General features: G+C 39.0%; 1 long non-coding RNA gene across 2 annotated transcripts in view; it reads right to left on the reverse strand.

The window, feature by feature from the left end:
* Positions 1-5,623: 5,623 nt before the first annotated feature.
* The window catches only part of LOC140482931 (uncharacterized), a 44,568-nt gene continuing 32,127 nt past the window's right edge, over positions 5,624-18,064 (reverse strand). Inside the window, exons 1-3 of one of the 2 annotated variants that reach the window (XR_011961826.1) lie at positions 17,846-18,000; positions 7,118-7,281; positions 5,624-5,971 (exon numbers count right to left, since the gene is read on the reverse strand). This is a non-coding gene — a long non-coding RNA (uncharacterized lncRNA). Of the gene's footprint in view, positions 5,972-7,117; positions 7,282-17,845; positions 18,001-18,064 lie in introns of those variants that run through there. The other variant, XR_011961825.1, reaches the window with a different exon arrangement.

Here is an 18,064-nt window from a genome sequence, read left to right on the forward strand (position 1 = left end):
ATTGATGAGGCTTTTCCATGCAATTCTGCATGTAATAGATTTCAGAACTTTGCCCAGTAATCTGGAGGTTGCTGAAAGGTTAGAAACATCCTTTGAGCAAGGGAGACAAATACAAGATAATCCATGCCACCATTTTTTCCTAAATACCTGGAGGTAATCTGGTGCGACCCTTTTAAATAGGGGATTAAAAGCTCCAGAAAATAGGAGAAATATAATTTGTAGACTTTAATCTTAAGGGCAGTGGGATCACAGTTGGAGCATTTTTTCTTGTTTCTCACCCTAAGGTCAATCTTCATGCATAAGCTTAAGTGAGTGGAAGGGCAATTCTTGACTGTGAACCCTCAGAGACACCTAATTCTAAGTCATGGAACATTGGATAATAGTTAGAGTGTGCACCAGATGATTTTTCCATTTGCAGCGTAACCTAGTGATAAACATCTCGTCATTTTAGAGTCAAGATTCTCAAGAGTCACACTATTTTCCTGTCTAAACCATCAAATACAAGCTTCAAAAGGCAGTTTTAAGTCTTTAGGCATTTAGAATTTTTGAGAAAAACATTACATCCATTATAAGGCAATGAAAGTAATGGTGGTGAACAAACAAAAAGGTTAGAATGGAAAACCTGTTGGAGAGAGGAGCACAGCCTGAGCCATTATGAATCTTTGCTCAGAACAACAAATAGCAGCAAGAGGAAAAATGAGTTAACAGGATTAGACAAATATCAGAAGAGGATTGCAATGTGAATTTGCTGCATCATGCAATCCTTTCTATGAATTCATTGTTTCTGCTGTTTGGATGATTCAAAGGTTGGTCCGCAATCAGTGGAAAACGGATAAACAGCCTAGGGTATGCTGATGGTGCAATACTGATTGCAGATACCAGAAAGACACAAGAAGGTAAATCAGATAAGTTTAGAACATGGTTTGAAAACAAATTCGAAGAAATCGAAGTAAGTGGCTATCAAAAAGTAAGAGGACCTCTTAAAAATTGATCTGCGTGAAAAAATATGGTAATGGAACAAGTAGATAAAATTGTTTGTGTGCGGCAATCTAATAACTATTAGGTTGCTGAAGCAACGCAAATTAAACGGATGTTAGAAATTGCAAAAGATGGATTTAAAACATGAATGACACACTACAAAATATTTCCTCTGCCCTTTAAATGTAACAATATTGGAAATCAGTTCTCTGTAATCAGTTTCGCAATCTCAGTTGATATGGCACTCTGTGGGCATATTACTCTGGTCATAATAAAAACTGAATTAATAGATCAAAGGACAGCTAAACAAGAATGTTGTTGACTGATGTGATGGAACAGTCATCTGGGAATAATATAATCCAGTTTGGCAGAAACTCAGAAGTTTGACGTTCACTTGTTGTTAACTTCCAACTTCCAATGAGAGATAAAAATTAGTTGAGAGAAAGAGGGAATGCAGGAGAGACAATAAAATGCGGTAGAAGAGGAAGACTGAACCCTCATATTTCCTCCCAGTTCCTTGTCTGGGAACTGGGTTGCCATTTTACAGCAAAGGCGCATTCCGTCTGTTTAGACCTCGGACTCAGGTCATGAGTATGACCTAGTTCAAATTTGGTTCAGGTATTAGTGATTATCTTGTTTAGTTTTGGAAACTACTTAGTCAAGTATCTTTCATTAACAAAGAATATCTATTTTATTACAAATCAAACTTACTCCAACAAACAGACAAAGATTTTTGATTAAATGAAGCTTTGGATTGTGCAAAGATTGTGCAAATTTATTTTTTAACAGCCCAAATTTAACATGCAGCAAATATGGGTAACAGACAAATGATAGTTGAACACAGTACAGTATGCATCAAATAGCAAATCTGATGAAACAGATTCCACGGAATCTGCAATTCCCTTCAATACCTTAGTGACACAATGGGTCACCAAAGTTCAATAAAATTTCATGGGATGATACTTTCCACACACTGGCCTTGAAACTCACTCAAAAGAAGCTCTATTCTGGATTATTTCAACAACTGCTCATGTTTTGGTGGTTCACGTTCCTTTCCTGGAATTATGCTTTCTTGGACTCTTGGAAACTGCATTTGAGTACTTACTCATTGGCACAACTCCAGCTTTTCATAAATAACAAACTTTTCTGAGTTCTAATCTGCTGTACCAAGCAATTACTGCTGGTGGGTTTTCGCTCCCAACACCACAATGCACACCTCTGGTGTACTGAATGATTAAGTATATGGAGAGGCAATTATCATTGGGCTGTTAAACCAGGGACTCAGGCAATGTTCTGGGGACCTGGGTGTGAATTCCAACCCCTCCACCACCACCACCACACACACATATACACACACACACAGACACACACACACACAAGCAGACGATGGAATTTGAATTCAATTTAAAAATCTGGTAATAAGAGTCTGATGATCATCTTGAATCCATTGTTAATTGTCAGGAAAAACATATCTGGTTCACTAATGTCTTTTATCTGGTCTGGCCTGCATGTGACTCAATACCCATACCAATGTGGGTGACACTTAACTGCTCTCTGGGATGGTCAATAAACACTGGCCTTACCAGAGATGCCATCCTCTTGTGAATGAATAAAAAAAATTGTGTACCAACTTCCTTTGGATCCTTCACAGCTTTTAGGATTTCACTACAGGGTGTTATTCAACTGCTCAAGGTCTTCTCAGAGCCCCAACAACACAGAACACAGGCAATTCAGTTGTCATTATGGAATCTGCTGCTCTTTACCTTTCTGTCTCCTTTGGTGATTGAATACCCTTTATTGTCATGTTTATTCAATATATAATACAACCAAATGTGTGTGCCATCGCTCGTACATAAGCGCCATCCACAGAATAAAATAAAAAAATTTAAAGAGAGTCCAACTTTTATTTCTCTGTTGCTACAGCATACTGCCGTCAGAGTCCTGCTCTGGGATTCCCAACTACGGCCGCCGAGAGGATGTTCTGCTCCACGCTACACCAGCCCACACCATGGCACAGAGAGAGTGTCTCCCTCCAGGCTACACCAGCTCATGCCATACCGCCAAGAGAGTGTCTTACTCCAGGCTGTACCAGCCCACGCCATGCCATCGAGAGAGTGCCCTGCTCCAGACAACTCCTTGAAGGGCTTTCGCCGAAAACGTCGATTTTCCTGTTCCTTGGATGCTGCCTGAACTACTGTGCTTTTCCAGCACCACTCTAATCCAGAATCCAGACAACACCAGCCTACACCATACCATTGTCAGGGGCCTATTCTAAGCAGAAGCGAGATTACCGCTCAAGGCTTCACAGGCCTAACAACTGCTTTGTAGACACCTCTGAAAATGTTTCTGCCGCCACTCCAGAGTCCATTGAAGCTGCTTGCTGCCAAAGAGGTCTCTTTATCAGGTAAGTTTGAGGAAAAAAAAGAGGTAGAAGGAAAAAGAGAAAAAGAAAAATGCAGACGAGGAGCACAAGCCCTAGCATCTCTGCTGCTGCCATCTTGAAGACTGTAACGTGCCTATTCGGAATCAGGTCCCGGACCTTCCCGTGGCTTGCCACTTCAACACACAATCCTGCTCCCATGCCCACATGTCTGCTGCAATGTTCCAGTGAAGCTCAACGCAAACTGGAGGAACATCATCTCATCTTTCGACTAGGCACGTTACAGCCTGCCAGTCTCAACATTCAATTCAACAACTTCAGATGATTATCCCATCTCGACCCCTCTGTTTTCATTCTGCTCTGTAATTTTAATTTATTTATCCCTTTTTAAAATATTTGCTGAGATTTTCCAGCATTTTCTCCTTTGGTTTCAGATTCCGGCATCCACAGTAATTTGCTTTTATCCAGGGCATTTAGTATGCTTTCCTTTATTGGTCTCAGTATTGAGTACAGGAGTTGGGCGGTCATGTTGTGGCTGTACAGGATATTGATTAGGCCACTGTTGGAATATTGCATGCAATGCTGGTCTCCTTCCTATCGGAAAGATGTTGTGAAACTTGAAAGGGTTCAGAAAAGATTTACAAGGATGCTGCCAGGGTTGGAGGATTTGAATTAAAGGGAGAAGTTGAATAGGCTGGGACTGTTTCCCTGGAGTATCGAAGGCTGAGGGGTGACCTTATAGAGGTTTACAAGATCAAGAGGGGCATGGATGGGACAAATAGACAAAGTCTTTTCCCTGGGTGGTGGAGTCCAGAGCTAGAGGGCATAGGTTTAGGGTGAGGGGGGAAAGGTATAAAAGAGACCTAAGGGGCAACTTTTTCACACAAATGTGTGGAATGGGTTGCCAGAGGAAGTGGTGGAGGCTGGTATAATTTTAAAAGGCATCTGCATGGTTATATGAATAGGAAGGGTTTGGAAGTATATGGGCTGGGTGCTGGCAGGTGGGACTAGATTGGGTTGGGATATCTGGTCGGCATGGACGGTTTGGACCGAAGGGTCTGTTTCCATGCTGTACATCTCTTTGACTCTATGACTCTGTGCTCTTGTTAAAGTGTGTTCCCTGTCCCAAGTCCTCCACTCCACCCTGCACTTCTGCCTTTTTGAAGGTTGATATTCTAAATCTTACTGCAAATACTGGATGGAATTTCAGAACTTAGGATCCAGGCAACTTGATGCACAGTTGTTTGGGGGCCTTTGGAGCTGAAGGAAGTTACAAAAATGTCTGGTTATGGAGCGGGTTGTGAAGGTTTGCATGAAATATTGAACACGCTCACTTCCTCCTCCTGAGGGGTGTACTCTGATGTGTTAAACAAAATAATATTCTATACATACTTTTAACTGACCCTGCATTAACAAACAAGCATTATAAAGGGTTGAATAATTAATAAGAGTGAATAGAGCATTTTTAGAGAAAGCTGGGCCAACAATCCAATTATTTTTGTTGTTGAAATCGATAGTACTTGACAAAACAGCTCCAGCAAAAATTGATTTTAGCAGCAACAAAAAAAAATGTGAAATCAGGAAATGACTATCATTGTGGCAAAGCGATAAAATGTGACATGATTGTTTTTCCAAACTCGGAAATCAAAGGTAGAGAATAGCACATGCTTTGCTGGATTATTATTTGTAGCGAGTTCCACATAATAATAGAGCCTCTCAACTGGTGGCCGCCCATCTCTAGCCTGAAGATCAGAAGACTGATCAATGAAAATGTATTGGGAGCCTTCTACACCCATTCACTCACTTGACTCAACTTTAAGGAGATCTTTAAATGAGTGCACAGCCTAAACAAGAGGCGTTTTAAATATGAAGATCTGGGCATATGCCAATTGTAGATTTCCAACTGCAGTTTTCAAGAATAAATGGATATATCAGCTTCACTTACCCCAAATATTGAGAAACCGAACTAATGGTCCTTGTTTCAACCACTGCAGGTGTCCCTTACAAGACCCTTTCCCATTTTGTTTTTAAAGAATATTCTGGACCAGAGAACCAGGAGCATATTCTCAAGCTATAGCCCAAATTCATCTGAACATAGGGTATTAAAACTGCATTTCTTAGTAATGCCTCTAAGTGGCCAGACTTTCACAGTATTCAAAATGGTAAGATATCTACAAAAGTATAGCTGCTACAGCCCCATTGGATTTATACAACTGAACCAAATACATCAATCAAACTGAAAAAAAAAGCAAATGGAACTGGAAATTTGAAACAAAATCACAATTGATTTTAATTATAAAATAGGGTGAGTTCTACAATAGATGGGTGACATGATTTATCAGACAGAAAAATTAAAAATGATCTCTGCTATCATCGTGTAGAGCAGTGTTCTTTCCCTCTGGCTGTATGTTCCAAGATCCAATTAGTTTACATTATTGTTGTCACAGGTTGTGCAGTTAGAATTAATGAGTGATCCATCAAGACCTCTAGATTCCTTCCTTATGTTGCATTCTGTGGCTTCCAGCCAACAACCTATAGCTTCTGTAGAGCCAGTCAGATTGCAGAGTATGACAGAACAGAAATTCCTCCTGCCACTCTGAACTGACAAGGACCCTGTCAAAATTAAATCAACAATGTCATTAGAATAATTGGAGGAGCCTGCTTGTTCTTGAAGAAATGTAACTGAAGCACTTTTCTTGTTAAGCTGTTGGAGGTTTGACTATTCTGAGAGCACAAGAGAATCTGAAATCTGTAACAGATAACCCATTCTAACATTTCTATTCTGTCCTACAAGCAGTGGAGGGACATGGCTCCAAAACACTTAATAAAACAAATGCTGGGGAGATATGCCTGCAGACTCATTTTCTGGGAAATTTAGAAGTGGTTTAGAAACTTGGCAGGTCCAAATCTCACCTTCCATTCCAATCCCATGCTGCTACAACACCACTTGAATTCCACAGGCTAGCAGCAGAAAATTCTAGCCAATGCAATTTAAATTCTGTTATGTTGCTTTTGTCATTTGCTTCTCATTAGTCACTCACCCCAACCTATGTCTATTCTTAGGTAGCTGCTTTGCAATTTCCCTACTGTCTGAACACGTTTAGTTTAGTCCTTATTTGGGATGATCTACAAATTATAACAGATTTGTTTCTATTGCAACATTGAATATTCTCAGCACCCTGTAACTAGCAATAGCTCAAAATTGCTCACTGTGACATCTAACAGTGATTCACAATTCACATCCCTAGCCGTTTCTGGTATAGCTTATTTTCAGCTCACCTCAGAAATTTGAACCCTATTCCATACATTAGGACATTTAGATTAATCACTTATGTATCAAAAGACTTGCTGAAACCTTAATATATCAACAACTGAGATAACTTCCTTTCAGATTTCCAGTAACTTGTTCGGAGAGACTTCCCTTCCATAAATCCATTGACTCCCTTTTACCACACCTAATACACTGTTTCAAATCCCATCTTTCATGTTGCTTCTTCCATATTACTGTCAAAAGATATTAGGCTCAGAATGTTGTATTCCCTGGTTCAGCCCAATTTCTCTTTCTTAACATCAGTTTGTAATCTCTGGTTAAGATTGGTGTTATATCAGTTATTAATCAATCATTAGGCACAGTCTCATTTATAATGTGTCCTCAAATACAGTGGCAATGATAATGACTGGCTTTGACAGCCATTGCTTCAAGCAAATGATACAAATGTGAAACGTAGAACATATTTAGAAGAATGATAGTTAAATTACCTACAACCGGGAAGATGGAGAATAGAGAGAAGAGTGATATGGGCATTGATGAAGGGAATACAATTCAACTTTTTTGATCATATCATCTTCCATTATCATTCGTCTTCCATTGTCCAACATGGTGGAATTATTCTTGACTGGTCTCCTTCGATCCTGAAAATGCCCTTAGTTTTCCATATGAAAAAGGAACAAGTGGTTAAAACGGTGTCAGATGACCAAAGCACAAATTAAGCTAAATGAAGGGTTAAAAACTGCAGAAGGGATATTTAAGAGCATGCCTGAATTTCTGTGCAACGCTAAAATGAAACTGGTGACAAGATATGGAAAGCTTAAGTGATATATTCAGTAAACAATATCGTACAGATATGAAAACTGGACCGTCAGTGCTGAAGAAAGATAGTAACTGGATACATTTAAGCTCAGACTTTTAAAAATGTATTCTTTCAGGCAATGTGGGTTTATTGGCCAAACAGCATTTAGTGTCTGTTTGATTGCCTTTGAGAAAGTGATGGTGAGCTGTATTTTTGAAGAACTGTAGTCCATAAATGATTTGGACATAAGAGGTATAATTAGTATGTTTGCAGGTGTAGTGGACAATGAAGAGTGCGATGGATCTTGATCAGATGAGCCATTGGGCTGAGGAGTGGTAGATGGAGTTTAATTTAGATAAATGTGAGGTGCTGCATTTTGAAAAGGCAAATCAGGGCAGGACTTATATACTTAATGGTAAGATCCCGGGGAGTGTTGTTGAAAAAAGAGACCTTGGAGTGCAGATTCATAGTTCCTTGAAAGTGAAGACTTGAGCAGATAAGATAGGGAAGAAGGCCTTTGGTATGTTTGCCTTTATTGGTCAATGCATTGAGTACAAGAGTTGGGAGATCATGTTGCAGCTGTAGAGGGAATTGGTTCGGCCACTATTGGAAAACTGCATGCAATTCTGATCTGCCTGCTATAGGAATGATGTTGTGAAACTTGTTAGGGCTCAGAAAACATTTACAAGATGTTGCCACGGTTGGAGATTTTGAGCTATTGGGAGAGGCTGAATAGGCTGGGGCTGTTTTTTCCTGGAGTGTGGAGGTTGAGGAGTAACCTTATAGAGGTTTATAAAATCATGAGGGGCATGGATGGGATAAATAGACAAGCTCTTTTCCCTGGGTTGAGGGAGTCCAGAACTAGAGGGCATAGGTTTACGGTAAGAGGGGAAAGATATAAAAGGGACCTAAGGGGCAGCTTTTTTACACAAAGGCTGGTGCAAGTATGGAATGAGCTGCCAACAAACTAGTGGAATCTGGTACAATTACAACATTTAAAAAGTATCTGGATTGGTATATGAATATGAAGGGTTTAGAGGGACATGGGCCAAGTGCTGGCAAATGGGACTAGATTAATTCAGGATATCTGGTTGGTATGGATGAGTCGGACCAAAGAGTCTGTTTCTGTGCTGTACATCTCTATGACTCAATGTGGTGAAGGTACAGTCATTGTGTTACTAGAAAGGGAGTTCCAGAATTTTGATCTGGGACAGTGAGGGAATGATGATATAGTTTCAAGTCAGGATGGTAGGTGTCCCTGGAGGGTCCTGGACAGTGTTCCCATGTATCTCTTGTCTAGGTGCAGTGATATGATGTGGACTTGTTGACAAATTTGTTAAGTTGCATGAGTTCATACTGCTGCTGTTGTGTGAGAGTTGTGAAATGAATAAAATATTCAAGATGGGTGGATTGGGTGCAATTAGTTGGGCTATTTTGTCTTGAATGGCGTGAAGCTTCTTGAGTGTTGTTGGAGCTGCACTCCTTCAGGCAAGTAGAGTATATTCCATCATACTCCTGACTTGTGTCTTGCAGACGTTGGACAGAGTTTGGAGAGTCAGAAGATGACTTACTCGCCTCAGAATGCCAAGCCTCAGTAATTAGACCATTTATATGGCTAGTCCTATTCAAAATCTGGTCAGAGATAAACCTCAGGATGTTGATAGGAGGGCATTCAATGATGGTAATGACATTGAACATCAAGGAGAGATGGTTCGATGGTCTCTTCTTGGAGGTCCTTGCCTGTCATTTGTGTGTGGCACAAATGTTACCTGCCATGTATCAGCCTAAGCACAGATTTTCTCCATGCTTTACTGCTTGACACAACTGCCTCACTATACGAGAAGCCATGAATGGTGCTGAACATTGTGAAAAGAAAAAGAATATTGATTATTCTCTGTTTCTGTCTTTGCAGATGGTGCAGACTGCTGAGTTTCTCCAGCACTTACAGCTTTTATTTCAGATCCCAAGCATCTGTAGCACATTGCTTTATATGGAACAATCTTCAGTAAATATTCCCACTTCTGACCATAAGGTGGATGGATATATGCTTAAATTGATTGGACAAGAAGAATGATGAATGAAGGGCCCTGGGACTATTGAGGTGCAAGAGGAATGTGATGAGGGTGACTGAATGACAATAAAGAAAATGACCTTGGAGTGGCAGGTTCATAGTTCCTTGAAAGTGGAGTCACAGGTAGATAGGATAGTGAAGAAGACCTTTGGTATGCTTGCCTTTATTGGTCAGTGCATTGAGTATTGGAGTTGGGAGATCATGTTATGGCTGTAGAGGGCATTTGCTTGGCCACTATTGGAAAACTGTGAGCAAATCTGGTCTCCCTGCTATAGGAAAAATGTTGTGAAACTTGATAGGGTTCAGAAAAGATTGACAAGGATGATGCCAGAGTTGGAGGGATTTGAATGGTAGGGAGAGGCTGAATAGGCTTGGGGCTGTTTTCCTTGGAGCGTCGGAGGCTGAGGGGTAACCTTATAGTGGTTTATAAAATCATGAGGGGCATAGATAGGGTAAATAGACAAGGCCTTTTCCCTGGAGTGATGGAGTCCAAAATGAGAGGGCATAGATTTAAGGTAATGGGGAAAGATTTAAAAGGGGCATAAGGGCAACTTTTTCATGCAAAAGGTGGTGCGTGTATGGAATAAGCTACCAAAGGAAGTGGTGGAGGCTGGTACAATTACACATTTAAAAGGCACCTGGATGGATATATGAATAGGAATGGCTTAGAGGGACATATGCTGGAAAATGGGACTAGATTTAGTTAAGATAGCTGGCTGGCATGGACAAGTTGGACCGAAGGGTGTGTTTCCATGCTGTATATCTCTATGACTCTATTTACTGTTGACAAGAAACAGAATGTTATTATAATATGAAAACGTTGATGATAATTTTCAATAGACAAGCAAAGAAGGACATGGCTGAATAATATAGTAATGAATACTGTAACATCAGCAAATAGGTTCTGTGACTAAAAGCAATAGGAACTCACAGTCTGCATACTATGGGGTTTGCTGTCACCAATTTCAGAACCAGTTTAGAGAGATTAGTAGGAACACAGAATATTACAAATTGCAGTCAGACGCTAGGTGCATTATTGTATTGCTGAAACCTTAGTACCAACAAAAAAAATTATTAGGCTGAATTTATCTGTAAGTTTCAATATCCATATGCGTTTTCAGGACAGCATCAGCAAAGCCAGCATGTCTTGGCAATCTCCAGTTGCCCTGAGCAAGAAGGGTGTGACTTTCCTCTTGTCCATTGCAACTTAATTTTTGAAGAAAAAAAATAAATGGCAAACAAAAACATTAAGTAATATAAAATATAGGAATGAACAGTACTGAATTTATCACATGAATGATTCCAAATCAGGTATTTTAAGATGAATAATGATTAATGAAATATTCTTACTAGTAGTGCTGCACTTCTAAGATTGAGTTAAGTATATTGTTGGATTATAGTAAAAAGAACACAATATTTTGGCATTGCTCAAAGTTGACTGTCAGTGCCAAAGTTTAAAAGCATTCCATTCCCCAGCATCTTTATCCCTTCCTTTGAAAAAGCATAAAAATTCCAAATTAAAATTCAAACATTTACTTATCTTTTTAACAAATGCTCAAGTCTGTCATTCTGAGTTATTTAAATACACTTAATTGTGTTGTTACCATAAAATTTCATGCGTATCCACTGTGAAAATAATTGGAATTATATGTTAAATGCCAAATAACACTAGCACATAAATCACTTTCGCAATAGTTAATCTAGGCCAAACATCACTTGGGTATTCCTGATGAAGAGCTTACGCTCAAAATGTCAACTCTCCTGCTCCTCGAATGCTGCCTGACCAGCTGTGCTTTTCCAGCACCACACTTTTTTCTCATATCTCCAATATTTGCAGTCGTCACTTTCTCCTAGTCACTTAGGTATTGCTTACATGTCAACTTATACACAAAATTTGTTTAATTCCATGTTTAATTATTAACTGTTATTTGTAATATCCACTGGTTACATGATCCTGCTTCCCATAATGCCACAACACTGCATGATGTCAACCCACTTCCCAAATTAGCCAGGCATTCTGAATATCTAATAATCTGTCAATCTCAGTCTTGAACATACTCAAAAAATGGAAAACCATTGCTTTCTGGGTGGAGAATTTCAGAGACACACAGCCCTTTGAGTGAAGAATATTTTCTGTATCCTGACTGTTTAACTTAAAGGTTGATGCATCACTTGACTTCATAGCCAAGAGAAACATTCTTCCAGGAACGACCATGACTTTCTAGGACCAACTCCCTTGGAATACCAACTCTCAGTTTCCCACAAGTTTTCCTTCAAACTGGAATTCTTTGCACTTCTGCACATTGTGCTTTATCTGCTATATTCTTGCTCACTCATTAATCCTTTTTCAGTCTCCTTGTGACCTCCTCACAGCTTAATTTTGCACCTAATTTTACAAATTTGGATACATGGTACCCTCATCTGGATTGTAATTACCTGTGAGCCAGGTCACAAATTCACAGCCTCCCAACCAAAACAATGACCTGTTTATCTGCACTCTGTAATAGCCAATCTTCTGTCCATGTCTATTAATTGTAATTGGTGTAATAACCTCTCATGTGGAAACAAAACTTTTTGGAATTTTTTTGGAAATATGGTTATGCTATATCTACTAGTTCCCATTCATCAATACTCCCACTTATAAACTTAAACTCATCACACATTTGTCGAATCCAAAGATTTCTCTTTTGTAAATCTATATTAATCCCATCTAATCAAATAATGATTCTCTGAGTCCCCTCTGCCCAAATAGTAGATATAAACATTTCCCTACTACTAATGTCAGTTTAACTGATTTCCTTTTCTTATTTTGTTATGTTAGTTTATCTCCCGGCTTGAATGGCAGAGTAGATATTGCTAATGCAGGTCCATGATGACTGTTGCAGAATCCGGGGAATTATGGAAAATCTGAATGAAATCATCCACTAGTTCTGTGACTATCTTTAGTAAAATATTCAGAAGGAAGATCCATGGGATATGTTAGCGTTTAGGACAAAAAATAATTTCCAGTACCTTTTTTTTTCAAATATATTATTTTATCTAAGTTTTTAATTCTCAATAGGTCCTTAGTTCTCTGCAATGGTAGAAATCCAATATCACACAGATCAATATAGCACAGTAGTTTAATGGCCATTGATCCCCACAACCAGACTTTACTTTTCCAACCCACCCTGGTTCCACCTGATTTCTTCCTTCGGTCATCTCACATTAGCCTTGGCCCCAGCTTTCAGTCTTCTCCAAACTGACATCCACTCGACCCCTATACCCACTTGGCTCATTTCTATCACTTTTTAATTACTGCATGCGTTCACCTCGGTTTAATTTTTGGACCAAAATGTCCATGCTATAATACACTTCCTCTGTGCTTCCTGAATTTTTCTTCTACTGTATAGACATGCAAAATATTCATTTAATATCTCTGCCATTTCCTTTCTCCTAGTTATAATTTTTCCTGTCGCTCTACTATGGAGCCCATAATTAGTTTTTAGATCTATAATTGTTCATATGAAATTTCTACATTTTCTATACGTACAGAAGCTTTAACTATCTGTTTCTATCCCTTGAACTTATTTTCATGTTTTCTTTACTCTTGCTTTATCAATTTATCATCTGTGTTGAATTCTAAAATCTCCCACTTGTTAAGCTAATCACTATTTGTGGAGCATTATATGTTTTTCCTTTCTAACTAATACAACTGCAGCTCCTCTTGTCCATCACTATTGAAAAACTTGTTCCTCAAGGGATTTATTAATTAGAGACTTGTTGCAAATGATTAATTAATTCTTCAAATGCTTACCATTTCTTATCTACCATCAAATTTTTAATTTTCTCACCACTCATACTTAACATGCTTTGCTTTGTTTGGATTTAAAACCTTAGTTTCAAACTTAAAAAATCACCTCAATCTCAATATTAGATAGTTATCATATGATGATTATTCTTGCTGAAAGGCTCTTCTACCACAGGGTTATTGATTAACTCCTTATCATGCCCAAAATTAGATTTTAAATTTCTTGTTCCGCAATTGATTCTGCAAACATAATTATCTTGAAATCTTAAACTTAACTTGAATGCATTCCATGAACTTTTACTCCACAATTTATCAGCAAAATGGATTTGGCTAATCTATATTAAGATGAAAGCTCCCCATGATAACAATGTTATTCATTTTATATGCACCTCTAATTTTCTGAATTATATTCTGCCTAAACTACAACAACTATTAGAGGACCTATCAACCACTCCCAAAAGTGTTTTCTGCTTCTTGTGTTTCTTCGCTCCATCAAAATAGATACTGTGTCTGATTTCCTAAAGCAAAGTACTTTCTCCTTCACTGTCTTTAACCCATTATTTAGTAGCATGGCCAAACATCCAAACCCACCTTTTCCAATTTGTCTTCCAAAAGTCAATTACTCTGAAATAGTCACCTTTTTTTCGAATTGAAAGAAGAAGCTGTTATGATTCCCAGATGATATTATTATCAGATATGTCAGATGGCTTGATTGATGATATTTTTATTTGTTTTGTTTTTAATTTAAGTGGTCTCTCACTGAAACATAAGCACACGATGTTACAGTGTAGGAGCAAATTACTGCAGATGCGGGAATCTGAACTGAAAACAAAAAATGTTAGAGATCACAGTGGGTCAAGCAGCAACAGAAAGCAAGCTAACATTTTGAGTCTAGATGACTCTTCATTGAACAGTCATTTAGACTCAAAACATTAGCTTGCTTTCTCTCCATGGTTGCTGTCTGACCTGCTGTGATCTCCAGTATTTGTTGTTTTCAACATATTACAGATTTTGTTTTAACAACAAAACACAAACATATATTACCAAAGGAACATAGATAAAACAGAAAAATCCAAACTATCTACTTATAACACAAATTCAAAGACTTTAAACATATAGTAAAAATGTAATCTTATTAATCCTAAAACACTCCTTTATAAATTGAAAAGAAACAAAACAGATTTTGTACTGCACCCAAACCACATCCCTGGTACAGACTCCAAAACACTACCCATTTAATACTCATGCCAAAGTCCCTGAACTAACACTTCAGCAGGTTTAAATCACTTGTAACTTCAACTTTTAGACTAGAACTGTGATTGCACTTTCCTGGAGCTACTACAAACCTGAGCTTCACTGTACTTAGCTATATGTAACTGCTTCTGGTTTTTATGCCAACATTCCTAGTGTAGGACTAATATCAACATTTCTAGTTTGGGACTCATTCTAACTCATCACTCCAAAGTAATCTAATTCATTATAGGTAGAATTCCCTTCTGAAGACCACTACTCTACATAGCAATCATAATCTACATAGTTCATAGGACTGTCCAACTTATGGTCAAAGTGAAAGTGATAGTATCTCTTTCTCTCTTTATCTCTCAGCTTTGGCATTTCCCAGTACAATCAAACAAAGCTTTGAAGCTCCATTTGTTCCTGTGCTGGTTTGCAAGACAATCTAAATAGACTAAAGTCCAGTGGTAATATTGTCTAATTCATTTTGCAGCCAGGTTTCAAAAGCTGTTTTAAAATAAATCACCATAGTTTACAAGGTACAAGTAAGTTATTAACTTCAGACACACAGAAAACCCCCAATTCCTAACTCAAAACCAGAAATGCAAACTAACACCAGATAACATTAAAAACTAACCATGTAAATCTCACAGTTTACAACACAATGTACATGTTATTTCTGATTGCAAAGAACAGGGCTTTGTGCGCTAATATCTGTAGCTTCAAATACACACAAGGGCATTGTTACACTGCAAGCCTGACTGACAATCAGTGTTAGCATAATTCTTCACAAGCTCAGCATTATCCAGCAAATGTTGTCCAATTGCAGAATGATACCTGATGTTGGACACTTTGAAGATTTTTCAATTGTGGACTGGTAGGGTATGATCACTATCTTGCTTATTGCAAACAGACAAAGGGATATGCTTTCTAACATGACTTTTCAGTGTTTGAGACAAACAACCTACCTACCTGGCATCGCATCAGTACTTAAATTTATTTATGAACATCTTTTAACAAACCTTGGCTGTTAACTATCAATCATTATTAATTGGCACATTCCCTACAGGAACGTCTCTACCAGTCTGCTTGCCAACCAAGCAAAACTCTTCTTTCATGCAGGATCAATGTGGGGTTTCCCTTCAATTAGCATTCTTGTAAATTGTCCAGGGAAATACAAGATGAAAAACTTTGACAAAATGTGCCATTTTTCAGCAAAACTCTAGTTCTGTAGTAGCAAGTGACTACTACCCTTCTACCCTCCCGCGATGGAACTGCCTTCCTTCATCTACTCTGTTTGGACACTTCCTGATTTTGAAACTTACCAACTCTCTTTTCAAGCTTGCCTTTTCTGAGGAAGGAAGATGCTTCACTGAACCCTATACAGTAACTGAATTTCCTCACTCCTACCAACTATTCTTACACACCTTTCTTTACACTTTTCTCAATTAAGGCGCTTAGAATTGAACACAATATTCCCGTTGAGGCCGAACCAGAGTTTTATAAAGGCCCATTACTTTGAAATGGTTCTCAACTTACCTAACTGGTTTGATTCAAATAAATCGTTATTCTTGTCTACTAAACCACAGATACCGGGCCTTTAAAAATCCAAATGATTATTTGCACTGGAGGACTTCTGCAGATTCCTGCTCCTGGATTGAGTTGCATCCAGCCACATAAGAATCAGGATTTTATCCTTCGTTTATCGGCCCTTCTGGTGACAGTTATGTCTTTCTAATTGCAGCTGGATTGTCATATCGTACTGCCGCGTGCTGACCCTCTTTCTGGGTACCGGTAGCCACTGACCATCATCTAAAGGGTCTTTGCATTCAGGTGGAAGACCAGGACTTGCTAAGTGACTATATCTATGTTGTCACCCACTTCCAACCGCAGTAGAACTGGATTGTTCGTCTTTCGGTCATAGTTTACAGCTAAACCCCCACTGAGGAATTTGATTACAGTGTAGGCAAGGTAGGCGAGGCTGTCCCCATCCTCTCGGCTGCATCTGCACAATCTCAGAGGAAACAGGAACTGGGTGGCCTGGCAATTGCAGTGGATGATTGAATAAAAAGGTTTGCGTCTACAAGAACCGGTAACTGTGGACACTGGAAACCTGAAACACAAACAGAAAGTGCTGAAGAAACTCAGCAGGTCTGGCAGCATCCTCAGAGAGAGAACAGTTTGAGTCCAGTGACCTGTCGTTCTGACGCCCCTTGCTTGCCTCCCTGCTGTATTACTGATATACCATATTTGACCACATGTAGCAAATGTACGAGGTGCAGGAACTTGGAGGGGTCCTGATTCAATTCAGCGGTAGGCAAAAACATACAGGTTTTGAATTATTAATTTTTTTTATTAGATTGCAAAAACTCTATGCCTTAAGTAACGGGGGGAAATGATGATCAGCGTATTTTAAATTACCTTCAGGCCTGACTTAAAGGCTCAAAATATACTTAAAGGACAACCAAGACATTTTCCGTTGTTATCTAAGGGAGATGCTTATTCTATATATTAGCCCTCTTGTACTTATCCTGTAATACATCGTTACTCCCTGAAAACAGCTGAGCGCCTCCAATAGTAATAGAGCTGGAAAGCTGCACTTCACACAGGTTCCGGTAAGTATCTCCTGAGTTGGATGACAATTGAATTTGCGCTCTTTTCCAGCTGCACTGACTGTGCCTTCAGTTACAAACTGCTGTGTATCCATTGGTTTTATTGCAAGTTCTTTCTTGTTTGCAATGGGAAATTACATCGGAACTACAGTCAGTGCACTTGCCCAAGAGCAAAAAAACCTAATTGACCAGAGCAGTCAGTGGGAAGTTCCAAACATTATGTTCCTTCTAAAGTGCCCGCTGCCTTTCCTTAGTTTGAGAGCTGTCAGTAAATGAATTAAATAATAACACATCATGAATCGTCAATGTAATATCTCTTAATTAAGTTCCCTGTCACTTTGACTGGAAGTTGGATCTGTATAATTACTCCACAGCCCGGGACATGGTTACATCCCCATTTCGTGTCATCTTAAGTTGTATTGAATTGCGATTTGATGTACAAAAGAAAAAAAAACTACCCCGATTATTACTTCTTTAGAATCTGCAATGTGGCAGAAAATCTAAAAGCTCATGCAGCGTAACGACAGAAGTCCTCGCCCAGATTTACGTTTTAAAGTCTCCATCTCGCCTCTTGGTCTTAACAAAGTGCCGGAAAGAAGGCTACAGAGAGGTGAGAGTCAAATAGTTCGAACTTTGGTTATGCCTCGAGGGCCCCAACTTTGTGTTTGGAAATCAAAAGAAAGTCCTAGCAGACCCAAGAGACGCCCTGACCTTTAAAGTGAACTTGAGGCGAACGTGACACATTCTCCCTCAAAGCCTGGAGAGATATCCAGTGTGTCGATACATGTCTGGTTTGTTTCCATGCTGTAAACAGTCGCCAGTCCAAATCAGGAAGTCCGAATATAGGTGTAATGTTAACGTGTGAGCCCGGAACAGTGCCGAGGATATGGTTTTAGCAGAGTCTTGTTTGTCGATTGCAGGCTGTGGTTG

This window comes from Chiloscyllium punctatum, chromosome 11 (genome assembly GCF_047496795.1).
Source record: "Chiloscyllium punctatum isolate Juve2018m chromosome 11, sChiPun1.3, whole genome shotgun sequence".
NCBI classification, from domain to species: domain Eukaryota; kingdom Metazoa; phylum Chordata; class Chondrichthyes; order Orectolobiformes; family Hemiscylliidae; genus Chiloscyllium; species Chiloscyllium punctatum.